This window comes from Echinops telfairi, unplaced genomic scaffold, assembly GCF_000313985.2.
Source record: "Echinops telfairi isolate 266 unplaced genomic scaffold, ASM31398v2 ScPeMD7_7469;HRSCAF=8507_0, whole genome shotgun sequence".
In the NCBI taxonomy this organism is placed as follows: domain Eukaryota; kingdom Metazoa; phylum Chordata; class Mammalia; order Afrosoricida; family Tenrecidae; genus Echinops; species Echinops telfairi.
Genome location: NW_022111372.1, coordinates 60,122,105 through 60,134,864, shown reverse-complemented (window position 1 = coordinate 60,134,864; position 12,760 = coordinate 60,122,105). Strand labels below are relative to the sequence as shown.

Below are 12,760 nucleotides of genomic sequence, written 5' to 3'. Positions count from 1 at the left end.
AAAACAAAAACCCTTTAAAAACAAGACGTCTCCATCGGTGCACATTTCAATTTGGATTGAGGGATAAATGACATGTTAATCCAGGTGGCCACGATAGGTCAATCAGTACATTTGCTGTGAAGGCGCCCCAAATTAGATATCACAGATTACATGAGGCCCCTCCGAGTTTAAGAAGGCACTTGCAGAAAAGTACACCCGCTTCTCTGCTGTGCTTTGCGAAGCTCATCACCGGCTGCGGTGGAGCCGGTTGACAGTGAAGCCGTGTGAGAAGCCTTCCCTTTTAGACCCCCGCCCTCAGCGTCTTTCTAGAAGGAAAACCGAATCCTTTTTCAGGTGAGGTGATTCCCTGTTGATAGCATTTTTATTCGCAACCCTCCCTAATCAGTCCCAAGACAGCCTTCTGTCGGCGGACGGGGCAGCAAAGTTACCGAAGTCACCCTGGTGGAGGGCTTCTTATTCGGTGGAATTTGAAGGAAAATGCAACTGTGGTCGAGGAGATGAAGGGAGGATTATGCCCAGGCCGGTGAATGGAATCGTATCCTCGCGGTAGCGTCCCTGCTACAACAGTGTAGCGGATCAGGTCATCCCGATAGACACGCGACAAGGCTTAGCCGTTGACACGGAAAACACAAACCTAGGAAACGGGTGTCTCAAGAAACAGAAGCTTTCCTTAGGGGGACGGGTGCTACGTCTTGGACAAAGCGTTCCGAGTTCTGGCTGATGCGGAGCCGGAGCCGGAGTCTCCCTGGCCGGCCAGGCTTCTCCGGGAAGCCCCCTTAACCCTAGCTCGCTCCAAGCATCTTTTTCACGGGTTTCTCGCAAGCGTCGGCCTGCCGCCGATTCCCTGCGGAGGTTCTCTATTACGGCAGTCCAGTACTGCTGTCCAGCTTCTAGATTTATCATCCATTTAAGGGCCGATGAATCACCAACCCCTACCCCACGCCAAGGCCACCAAACCTTACCAAGCACAATTGCAGTGAACGTAGCTTTTGGCTCCAAGAAACTTTTCAACGAACCTGCTGAATTCGGCAAAAAGAATTGGAAAATAAAATATAAAATGAAAAGGGCAGCTTCGTCCACCTAACTAGAAAAGGGTCTAAATCATCAAACTGGGAGGCGTGTGGCCTGTTTCTGGACAGACATTCGGAGAGGTCTTTTCCATGCCTGTGGCTGGATATGTGCAGCTGTTTACACTCCTTGACTTTTGGAAAGCCCCAGACACCAAGCAGGGTGCTTTTGGTGCACTGAATTTACCCTGGAAGAGACGCGATCTTTGGGTGGGAAGAGCAAGACGGGGAAACAAGGAAGTGCTGGGAGGAGATGTAACAGGGGTCCAAAAGGGGTAAACGATTTCTAAAAAATTCCCTGACTGACGATCCCATCAGGACCTCTGCAACCCAGGAGATGAGGCGGCGGGGACAGAGACGCACAGGCCTGGCCATGTGACGCTTCCACCGAGGGATGGGCAGCATGCAGTCGGTTAGGGGATGTTCATTCTTTCCACTGGTGTTCCGGGCTGGTGCCTAGTCATTTACCCAGCACCGGGAAACAGTTCCAATAGAAAGACAAGCATCCCTCCGGGTGCATTCTTGCAGGCTGTTTTAAAAACACGCTCTATGGATCAACATTTAAAATATTTATGCTTAAGTGTGCTTTTCTAGAGGACAAGACTGCCTCCTTTCATTCTCGCTACGGATCTGTAAACAAGTGCTGTGGCCCAGCCTCGGCCTGCTAAGAGCCATTCTCAGGCCACACGGCCGCATAGCGATGGGAGCCTTCTAAGGCCCAGTTGGCCAAACGGACTCTCAACAGCTTCTCAGCTATCATATCTTCATGGCAGGGCACACCAGAGGGTTAAAAAAAAAAGGAAAGAGAAAAAGAGGCTAATTACTGGTCCACAATCCTTCCTGAGACATCGTGCTAGGTCTCTAGCTCAAGAGAAACAAACTTGTCTTAGATAAGATTTCTTTTTTCTCTCAAAAATTACAGTCTGAGACACAAAATTTACACTGTGTGGTATGTGTGTGAGAAAGAGAGACAAATATATACAGAACTAGGGTTTCTTTGAGCATGTTTGAGTGGAGCACTATTTTTTTAAATCATTTTACTGGGGGCTCATACAACTCTTATCACAATCCATACACACATTCATGTGTCAAGCACATTTGTACATATGTTGCCATCATCATTCTCAAAACGTTTTCTTTCTACTTGAGCCCTTGGTATCAGCTCCTCATGTTCCCCTCCCTCTCCACACCCCCTCCTTCACAAACCCTTCATAATTTATAAGTTATTATTATTTTGTCATGTCTTACACTGTCCGATGTCTGAGTGGAGCACTACTGAACACGTAGAAAAATTTGGCTTCTGGGGGCTGATGGGTCAGGTGCTGATGATGGACATGCTAAGTTTACCTGTCAATCGCCTATATTGTTTGAAGACCATCTCCAAAACAAGTCAGGAAAGCCCAGTGCCCATGCTGCCCCAAGAACACCATCACCCTGGAGACAGCCTGTAACAGGAACTCGGCGGTCTGGGATGGGGAATCGCTCCCTTTCTATTTTATCTGGGCAACCAGAAGTGTGACTTCCCACTGCTACAGAGCCCTTTCTTAGGGCAAAATAGCTTGCCTGGTGCCTATCACCACGCCAGGTCTCTGTAGGTGGTTAGTACAGATTGTAGATTGTGTTCGCCTATTAGCAGAGTGCCAGGATGGGCCAGACTGTATAGGACACAAGCTCTGAGCCAGGAGCCATAAGGGCGTGGCCAGGGAATAAGGATTTTCTTGTGCTTACTTACAATCTGTAGTGAGCAGTTTCTTATGAGTTTAACTGAATCATTGACAGGGTGGAAAGCATTTGAAGCTGTTCACTACAGATGGGTAAGTAAGCAGAAGTTAGCCCTTGCTTAACTTGCTTATTGGGTAATACTGAACCTGGCCATAGCTTTAGGGACCCACTAGTCATGATAATGCATAATGAAAATGCTTCATGGTCATCCTCACGGGCTATTCAGAATACTTGGTTTGATTTGCATTCTCTTGCCCCATGAATAAGGAGCCTAGGGGATAGAGTGGTGAAGTGCTCAGTTACTAGCCAAAAGGTCTGCAGCTCAAACCCACCAGCCAGCCACTGCGAGGGAGACAGATGCGGCCAATGACTTCTGTGAAGAGAAGCAGCCGTGGAGACCTAGGGGCGGTTCTACTCTGTCCTATGAGTTGGAACCCACTTGACAGAGTGGTTTGGGGATGCCTGTGCGTGAGGCAGGAAACACCCGGAAGGTTCCTAATATTGAATCCCCGCAGCCATCTCCTTGGGAAACCCATGCTTGCACAATTAAAGCGGCACCAGAGCCCGTTTCCAAAGATCCTCAGCCAAGGACGGGAAGCAGACACCCAGGAAGAGCTTTCTAAGTGGGGATATTTTTATACTCCATGGAGATAAACAAGTCAGAAGGAAAGCCAGCATGAGTCAGGGTTTCAAATAATCTCCACAAATAGCAGACAGAGATCACACCTTTATAAGAATTCCCATTCATAAATCTAATATCCTTCTAGTAGCACAATGCATCTCGTTCAGTTACAATGTCAGATTTTATCATTGAAGCAGGGCAAAAACACATCCGTGGCTCAAAAATGTAAAAAGCACATCTAATTCCCCAGGGGATGGACACACACACACACACACACACACACACACACACACACGCACACACTGACTCTGGTAGGGGGAAACAATCCATCTATCTCCCAGTAAAGGTAGTGGTCGTAGAGGTGGTGGAAGAGGAGGAGGAGGAGGAGGAAAGTAAGGAAGAAGCAACAGAACAGTTCTTGATTTCCATGCTAAGGAATTCCAGGGAGGACTTTGACAATAGAAACATCCAAAAACAATAAGCATAGACTATCTGAAGGAAAAGTAACATTCCATGGGGGTCATCTAGATGCAAGGGCTACACACCAGTCAAATCAAGACTGTTCCCTTTTTGTCCCCATATTTTTGGGCCTCTGCTTCTGGTCAGATGGATGGCTGAGCTTAGAGAAAGGGCACTGCCGCTCCGGGGGAGCAATTTGCTCTCGGACTTACTTCAGCTGGAGCTGCTGCAGCCCTGCTTGTGCCGAGTGAGAGAAGGAAGCTAAAGGTACCATTTGGAGTCAGTCCTGGGGCAAAACAGAACAAAACCACCCGTACCCAAATTGCAAAACAGGCAGAAGGAGTCCTGCGTGCAGGTCACCACCAAAGCCTTACTAGAAATTCAAGGGCAGCCTGAGGTCTCAGGATCCGACCATCGCATATCCCGCAAGAGCAATGGTGCGTTATTAGCTGTCTGCTCTGAACAAGGGCCTGAGAGATGGAATACAGTGTCACACTGCCGTTGAAAATATTTGGAAGAAGGTTATCACCTGTGGGTTTTTATATCTCATTTATCTCAAGAGGTGCCAAAGAATTCTAAAGACTTGGCTAATTTGAATTTGTTTTCGATGAAAGATAGCTGTTCACATGCAAGTATGGTCCAGGCGAACTTTTTTCCAGAACGAAGAGAAACAGAATGTTGTGACTGAAAAAAAGCCCAGGGAATCTTTGCTTGAAGCAGACCAGAAGACATAACAGGAAGCAGCCTGACACACCATTTCTTTTCTCTCTGTTATCCAATTGTCCTTTAAGCCCAAAACATGAAATCCAGTAACGCTTCTGAAGGTTATTTTTTTTTTATGACAGTTAAAGATTCTGAAAAATCATTATTGAAGAACAAATTATAGGAGCGTTTGTCTGCTGCTGGCTAGGATCTTCAAAAGAGAAAAAAAGGTGGGGGGGCGGAGTCAAACTCAAGGTTATTTTAACTGGAAAAAATATGTTCAAAAGAAATGCATACACTTCAAAAAACTGAGATCTGGTCACACTTTGTAGGTAAATCAAACACTTGATCTAAGCCCCAATCTGCTAATGAAATGCCACTAGTTCTCGTCATTAAGGAGCTACTGTAATTCCGCATTAAGACAACACCTCAAATGAGCAAAAAGAGGTGAAGCTATTATTTTTCACATTTTGTACGCTTGTCCACCTGACCCAAGAATACATGCATACAGATAAGTTTACTGATCTATGAATTATTTAAGTAGCCACAAAGATCCCTGTCTACAGAACTGACAACTTTATGCCTATTTTTTCTACATACCTTATTACCAGTGAAATCACCCTAGTGTATGCATGTAGGTGCAGATGTGAGAAAACAGGTACCCCCCACCACCCACTGCTGTTGTCAAGTGGGTTCCAGCTCATCTCAGCTCCAGGGAAGCTGGCACTGCCCCAGGGGGTGCCGAGGCTCTCATCGCTATGGCAGCCGACGGCCGCATCTTCAGGCTGGCGAGTGTCAACTGCCAACCGTCCCGTTAGTGACCAAGTGCCCAGTCATTGCACTACCAGGGCTAGTTCCCTTACAATAGGAACTGTCCAGTGATTGCTGACCTCTGAAATGTCACGCGTGTTTATCCAGCCACAGTTAACAGAAATATGTCAGGAAAAGAAAAGAAAAGAAATATGTCGATCATTAAATGACTGCTAGCATTCCAGAGACTTCAACCAACCAAACCTGCTATTCAGGGGCAAGGTCCTAGGCTAATTAAGCTCTCTGAGCAGAACAGCTTGCCTAGAACTTAAACATGGAAGCATCAGTCTGTGGTAACAAGCATTGCGTTGCAGACTTCGCCACCGCCAACCAGCCTGCCTTTTCTTTAGGCGCGATCACGCTGCTGTGGAACACATGCAACTTCTCAGCAGGAGGACAACGCATCCTCTCTGCCAGGTGCTCCAGACAGCACAGCCGCAATAATGCAAACAGAGATGATGGATTGGCAACAAAGAGCCACCCCAGACCTGGGAGGAAAAAGAGGGGCTTTTAGACATCAGTGGGAAATATCAATAACTCTGCTTTTGTGTTTACACAGTTTCCTGTGTGGTGAGGTTTGGTGAATGAATTTGAGATGAAACATGTCCGGGGAGGAAATATCCTTACCAGCCAATTCAACATGAAGATTCATTACTGGGGGGAAAGCTGAGCCCCCATTGGCTTTGAATGCGTTTACATTTGAGAGGAAGTTCTGGCGTTTCTAGATAAACAAAGCCCAACACCACAAAAAGCAAAGCACACGGAAACATCTCATTTAGGACGAGAGGGCTTCCTGTGTTTTCCAAACTTTCAGGGTTGAGGAGTAAATTGGACGTGTGGTTTTTGTCGCAAAATAGGTTCTTGTGTTTTGAGGTGGGTTTTTTTTTATGGGGGCCGGGGGGGTGGGGGGGTGGTTGCTAACCTGATATTAGGACCAAGGGGATTTACAGTTAGGGTGTCCAATGCCTGGAACTTTCCCTGTTTCAGTACAGGAAGTTGCCATCTCACCCATCCTAGGCAATCTGAGACTCCGGGGCAGGACTCCGTTGGAAATGGAATTCTTTTCAGTGCACCGTTCATTCACCTTGTATAGTTCATCCTTATGATGATTACTGGCATTCAAGTACAGCCTCTTCCTGCGTCCTCTGCAGAACGGACTGTCCCTTTACGCTCACACCGGCACGGAGGCAGACGCCAGCCCCAGATGTAGTTGGCAGCTCTCCCATCAATTCTCAACCGTCCTCATTGGGGAGGAACTTGTCTTTGTAAGAAGTATCGGTGTTTTACTAGCCGGCCTTGCTGATGTCATGCATACTCAAAGGCCGGACAAATAAATGGCTGTCTCCATAGTGATGGGGGCAGGTTTGTGGTTTCCCTAGTTACACTCTTCAGAGAACCTTCGGTGGCTCCTCCCCAGTGGAGGCACCCGAGGGCAGAGGGAGTGAGAGGCCAGGGAAATGAAATGTGCTGTTGTTAACGGAGGTGAAAAGTTATCTCCCACATCTGTGGCTTTTCTTCTTTTTTTAAAAACCATCCTCCACTAACAGGAGTGGGTCCCCCTTCCATGGGGAGTTCAAAAATTGCTCCACTGGATGCCAGAGATAAGCCAGACCAGCAGATAAGCAACAGCTAGAACAGGGGAATTGCTTCCCAGACAAGAAAGGCTGGAACAGATGCAGGCCTGGCATCCAGGTGAGATACCGCTTTCCATTCAAACTCAGAATCGCAAGCATCCACACCCTCTGGCCCGGAGACTTCTCCCCAGCAGAGCTCGGTGGCTGCGTGGAAGGAAGGCAGGGCTTGCTGCTTTCCTTGGCGCTTGAAAGGCCTTTGTTTCCTTTCACCAGGACCTCAAAGATCTCTCATCTAGAAACTCAACTCAGTTGTGATGGAATTCGTACTTCTAATCTGTACTCATTAACCCTTGGAGTCTCTCAATGTATGCGCCCCAGACTTTGTAAACGAGGAGAGACAGGGCTGCAGTCATTCCTGGGCTGCGTAAATGCAGGTGTTTGCACTCACGGGCTGTGTGAAGGAAAGTGTTTACACTCACGGCCTCAATTTCTGCATCTCTAACATGGAAATCGTATCTAGCCCCAAAGGAAGTTTAGATATTAAAGGAATGAAATACGTGCACTCTGAAAACGTGGTAGTGTCATTGCTTAATTTCACTGACTTTAAAACAGGTACTATTTAATAGAATTTGTTGTAGGTGATCTCAAAGGCCTCACTCATTTATGGCGTTTTACAATCTCAGATGAATTTCTCAGGAGCTTCTTAAGGAAAAGCTCCTGTCCATTACAGTCAGATCCATCTGTGGGTTGAGCCTATCTCCTCCGCCTCATTGCAGGCCAAGGAAGCTGTTTTTGAGATATTTGATACACTGCTTCTGGACTGCAGCTCAGACTCACATGCTGAAACTTTGTCAGCTGATAGGAGCCTGGAATAGAAGAAGTCACAAAAAACCTGCACGAAGGGGGATTTTTTGGTGTTTTTCTTTTCTCTTGGTGGGGGACGGCGGTGGCATTTCTCCTACTGGGAGGATGCTGCTGGGCTGGGAACACATTCACAATTCCCCTCCGTGTGAACTACTCAGGATCATGATTGCGATATTGAACCCCATTTCTTTGATACTATTTTCAATTAGTAACCAATGTATTGAGAACCTGAAAATGTCAAATGACACACCACAATTGACTCTCCGGTATGGTATCTAGTTCCTGTCCGTGAGAAGTTTAAAGGAGGGGAGAAAAGTCTTACAATTCCCTAATCTGTACATAAGCGTTCAGTGACTCCCTGTAGCTGAGACTAGAAATTATAACAATGATCACATCAATGGGTTCATTTAGCATCCATTAGGTTTCAAGTATTGAACTGAGTATCTTGTACATGTGTTGTTGATCGAAGTCTCAACTCCTGATATCTGTGAACATGATTTTGTTTGAAAGTAGGGTCTTCGACTATGTTCTCAGCATGAGGGCATGCTGGGCTACGTGAGTCCTAATCTAGTGCAAAGGGCAGACTTATAAAACGGAGATAAAATGCCGAGACAGACACAGGTGAGAAGGTCAGCCCCGGGAAGGCACATCTACAAGCCAAGAAACACCTGGGACTATCTTAGAAGCACTTAGAGGCGAGAAGGGATCCGAGCTTCATGGGAGAACCTGGTCTTGCCAATACACTGGATTTGGATGTCTGGGCTCCAGAATGGAGGGGCAGTGCAGTTCTCTTGTTAATACAAAAGCAAACACACTGCCATGAAGTCGATGCCGACCCATAAAGACCTTCTAGGGCATGGTAGGACTGCCCCTGAGGCTGTAACTCTTTATGGGAGTAGAAAGCCCCTTCTTTCTCCTGCTGAGCAGCTGGTGGTTCACCAACTGCTCACCTTGCAGTTAGCGGCCCGACACTTAACCACTCTGCCACTGAGGTGTCTTCTCTGCTGTCAAAGCCACCCACTTTGTGCCACTTTGACATGGCAACCCTGAGACACTATGTTTTATGTCCGTTGACACTTAGAGCAATATAACCATTGCCACGCTGGGGCGCTAAGGATGACATCTCTAGGGTTGCTTTGCACCAGGTCAGTCTACCCTTTATAACGGCAGAGGAATGCTGCTTCATTGTCAACAGTGCCGGCTCCTTTGCCGGTCTCTCAAGAACCCTGTGTCTCTCCCTCCACCGCTCTTCACTCTGTGTGTGCACGTATCAAGGGCTTTCCTGTTTCTACGTCTTCCTTATCCTGTTCCTTTCTTCCTCCTCTGCACGGGAAACCTTGCTGTCCATCAAGGTCCCATCCCCATATAAGTGACATTTTCTATGAAATCTACTTGTATAAGCTTCAGCTATATCAACTGCTTCTCCCAACTCATGATCCTTTGAATATGTCTCCAGGCAAGTACTTATTTCCTAGTGTTAGGACTAACTGAACACATGAGGATGCTAGGGTTCAGCTAAGTCAGGCAACATCATCAAGGGGGCTTTGCTAACACAAGGAAGAGTTAGATTCAAACCTAGGTCTTCCTTGGAGGTGTGTGTGTGTGTGTGTGCAAAAAATGCAGGGTTTAAGATGAAAAAAAAAGAAATAGGAATAGAAAACATATTAAAATAAAATAAAATAAATGCAAATTGCTTCATGAAAAAAAAAATCCTCAAAAGGAATAAAAAGAAAAATCCTTCCAACCCCTTCCCCCTTGGATGTGAGTATTGGTCTGGTGGCTGGAAAGGAGGTAAAGTAGAGCTGGAGTGGACTAGGAGTCTTTAGTGGCATGCCCGTTCATCTCAAACGTCAATAAAAAGCCACTATGAAGCTAGCACGAAAACACACACAAACAACCACCTTAAGTCTTCCTGGTGTACGAGCACTGGGCTTTCCCACCCTAGTGATCTACCTGTCTCTGACTTTCAAATGTGATGCTGTTCTTGGCAGGGGCCTCCACCGTGGTTCTGACTCACGGTGACCCTGTGTTCAGCAGAAGGGAATCCTGCTGGTCCTGGGCCCTCCTCACAGTCACGTTCACATAGGAGCCCATTGGTGCGTTCACAGGGTCAGTCCATCTTGTCGAGAGTCTTTCTCTGTTTCATTGTCCCGCTACTTTACCAAGCACGGTGTCCTTCTCCAGGGACTGGTCTCTCCTGACGGTACATATGAAGTATGCAAGGTGACGTTTTGCTATCCTTGACTCTAAAGAGCACTCTGGCTGTACTTCTTCCAAGGCAGGTTGCTTTACAAAGGCAGGGAAGCTGTAATGTGGCTCTGGTAGGACCTTTGGGTTTGGGAGAAAGGTCAGTGTCAGCCTTGGCATTGTCGTTGGGACCCACTTGATTTCATTGGCTTGCAAGCATTCTTCCTCAGAAGCTGGGAGTGAGGGAGGCATTTTCAACAGTGCCTCTGCCTTTCTTTATCTCTCTAAGCATCTGGGAAGCCCAGGCCACTGGAATTTTTAGGGTCACTCAGGAAAGATTTCAGCTCTAGTCACAGAGGTTGGTCAGGTGTCTCTGCCTAGAGGAGATGCTGCAGTTACAGGTGACTCCTTAAGATCCAGACAGCAGCCTCCTGACTCAGCTGTCACCATCTAGAACATGGCTCTCAACCTTCCTAATGCTGCTACCTCATGACTGTAATTCTGCTCCTGTGGAAGGGTTGTCCGATCCCCAAAGAGGTCTCGACCCACAGGTTGAGAACTGCTGATCTAGAGCTTCCTGAGCAGAAACAGGGCACATTCGCAGAAACACATCCCTCCCTGCTGCAGGCCAACTGTACGCTACAGAAACTTTTCATTCCTCTTTCCTGTTAATGAGGTTCCCAAGTAATGAGACAGGTCTCTCTTCCAAGGGAGTGTAAGAGTGGGTCCCAAAAGAATGGGACAGTCTAATCAGATCTTTTACTTGGCTGACTGGGGCTAGTAGCCATTAGTCAGGCATCACCCCAGGTGTTCTTGTGGCAGCCGAAGCCAATTAAGATGTGTCTTGTAACAACAGTTAGAAATGCAGAAGGTTAACAATAATGATCAGAAACAGATGGCTCAATGGAAGGAAATAGAACTGAATCCAAGGAAGAAAGAATCAGTGAAATGAAGGACAGCTCCCTTGATACTGATTTGCTTGGGGAATAATCAGAAAAAAAAGAATAAAGAAAGCCTAAGAATTATGAGACATATTATTGAGGTGAATAATTTACATGTGATTGCAACTCCAGAACAGGAGGACAGAGAATTATTGAAGATTCATGGGCAGAAAAAGTCCCTAATATCATGAAGGATGAGAAAGTTTCTATCCAAGAAGCTCAGTAAATTCCGTACAGGATAGACCCCAAAAGAAAGACACCAAGATGTCCCAATCAAACTCTCAAAAAAAAAAACAAAAAAAAAAACCACGTGTGAGAGTGGCTTGTGAGAAATAAATGATCTCCTACAAAGGATGACCAGAAGAATGCGCTTGAAACTTAAGTTGGCAGAAACTATGCAGCAATAAGATGACATCTCTTCAAAGCCTGAGAGAGAAGAACTGCCAACAAGAAGCCTATGTCCAGCAAAACTGTTTCTCAAGCATGCTGATATAATGAGGGCATCTCTAGATAAATAGAAATTAAGGGGACTTGCAAAAAACCACATCACCCTTCCAAGAAATATTAAGAGACTTCTTTAGACAGAGCACCAATGAGACCAGACACCAATCTGAGATTAAGACACACAGCAACATTCAGAGGTACCAGCCCAGCTACGAAATCATAAAGAGTCAAATAAAACTGAAAACAGAGAACCTGAGATGCCAATCTATACATGACAACAACTTCAAAATATAAAAGAAGAGCCCTCGCGGTGTAGTGGTTACACAGTGGGCTGTGATTTGCAAGGTCGGCAGTTCAAAACCACCAGTGTTTCTTCTGGAGAAAGATAGGCTTTCTACTCTCATAAAGGGTTGGAGTCTTGAAACTCACAGAGGCAGTCCTATAGGGTCACCACCAGTCAGCATTCACTCGATGGAAATGAGTTTTTGAGAGTTTAAAAATATATAGAAGAGAAATAGATGGCATAGTAGTAGAATTTCTGCATGGAGAGGTAGCCAAGGTGATAAAAAATACATATAACAAAATGGTATCCCTTTGTAAGATAAAAGTTCTCTTCAGAGTAACCACAGAGAAATATAATGAATCTATTCACCCAAAGAACAAACCCAAAACAAAACAAAGGGAAACATTCAGTAAACCAAACTCAACAACAAGAAAGGAAATGCAAGAGAAGCGCTCAACAGAAAGAACTGGGCAGAGGAAACGAGGCAGAAGAGAAGCCATTGGCAGAACGAAATGTGAGCTCGGTGTCACGGCAATCCAGGCCTCTGCAGCTCCCAGCAGGAAAGCAGGGTATCAAGATCCAGCAACATGGCAGTGCTGATAGCTGCATGCAGCCCAGGCATGGGCAATATTGAAATGCCTTGGGAGAAGGCATTGTCTTTGACTTTCTTGACTTTCAGTCCATGATAACATTCCTGGACGCATCAGCTACAGAACAGGCCCATGTCAGTCTTCCTCACTACTGCCCCACCACAATGCTGCCAGGCACATAGGGGTACTGGGTACAAAGCCTGGGGAGGGGTCTCCCAAACCACCAGGAGAGACAGGATTTCAAAAGGCAGAGTACGAGCTGGTGAGGATGTGGAGCAATGCAAATTCTCCCCCACTGCGGCTGAGAATGAATGTAAAATGCTACCGCATTTGGCGGTTCCTACAAATGTGAAGCAGAGCTACCATCCGATGGCACGCTTAGGGACCCGTATACCAGCAATAAGTTGTACAGGCACATCCACAGCAGCATTGCAACCAGCGAGTCCATCACCCAATGAGCAGTTAGAATGTGGTACATCCTTACAGAGGAATATC

The 12,760-nt window shown here is 46.4% G+C and overlaps 1 protein-coding gene across 1 annotated transcript in view; it reads right to left on the bottom strand.

The window, feature by feature from the left end:
• Positions 1-12,760, bottom strand: part of SLIT3 (slit guidance ligand 3) — a gene marked incomplete at its 5' end in the record, with an annotated part of 712,261 nt that overhangs the window by 181,457 nt on the left and 518,044 nt on the right. The gene's annotated exons all lie outside the window — the stretch shown is intronic.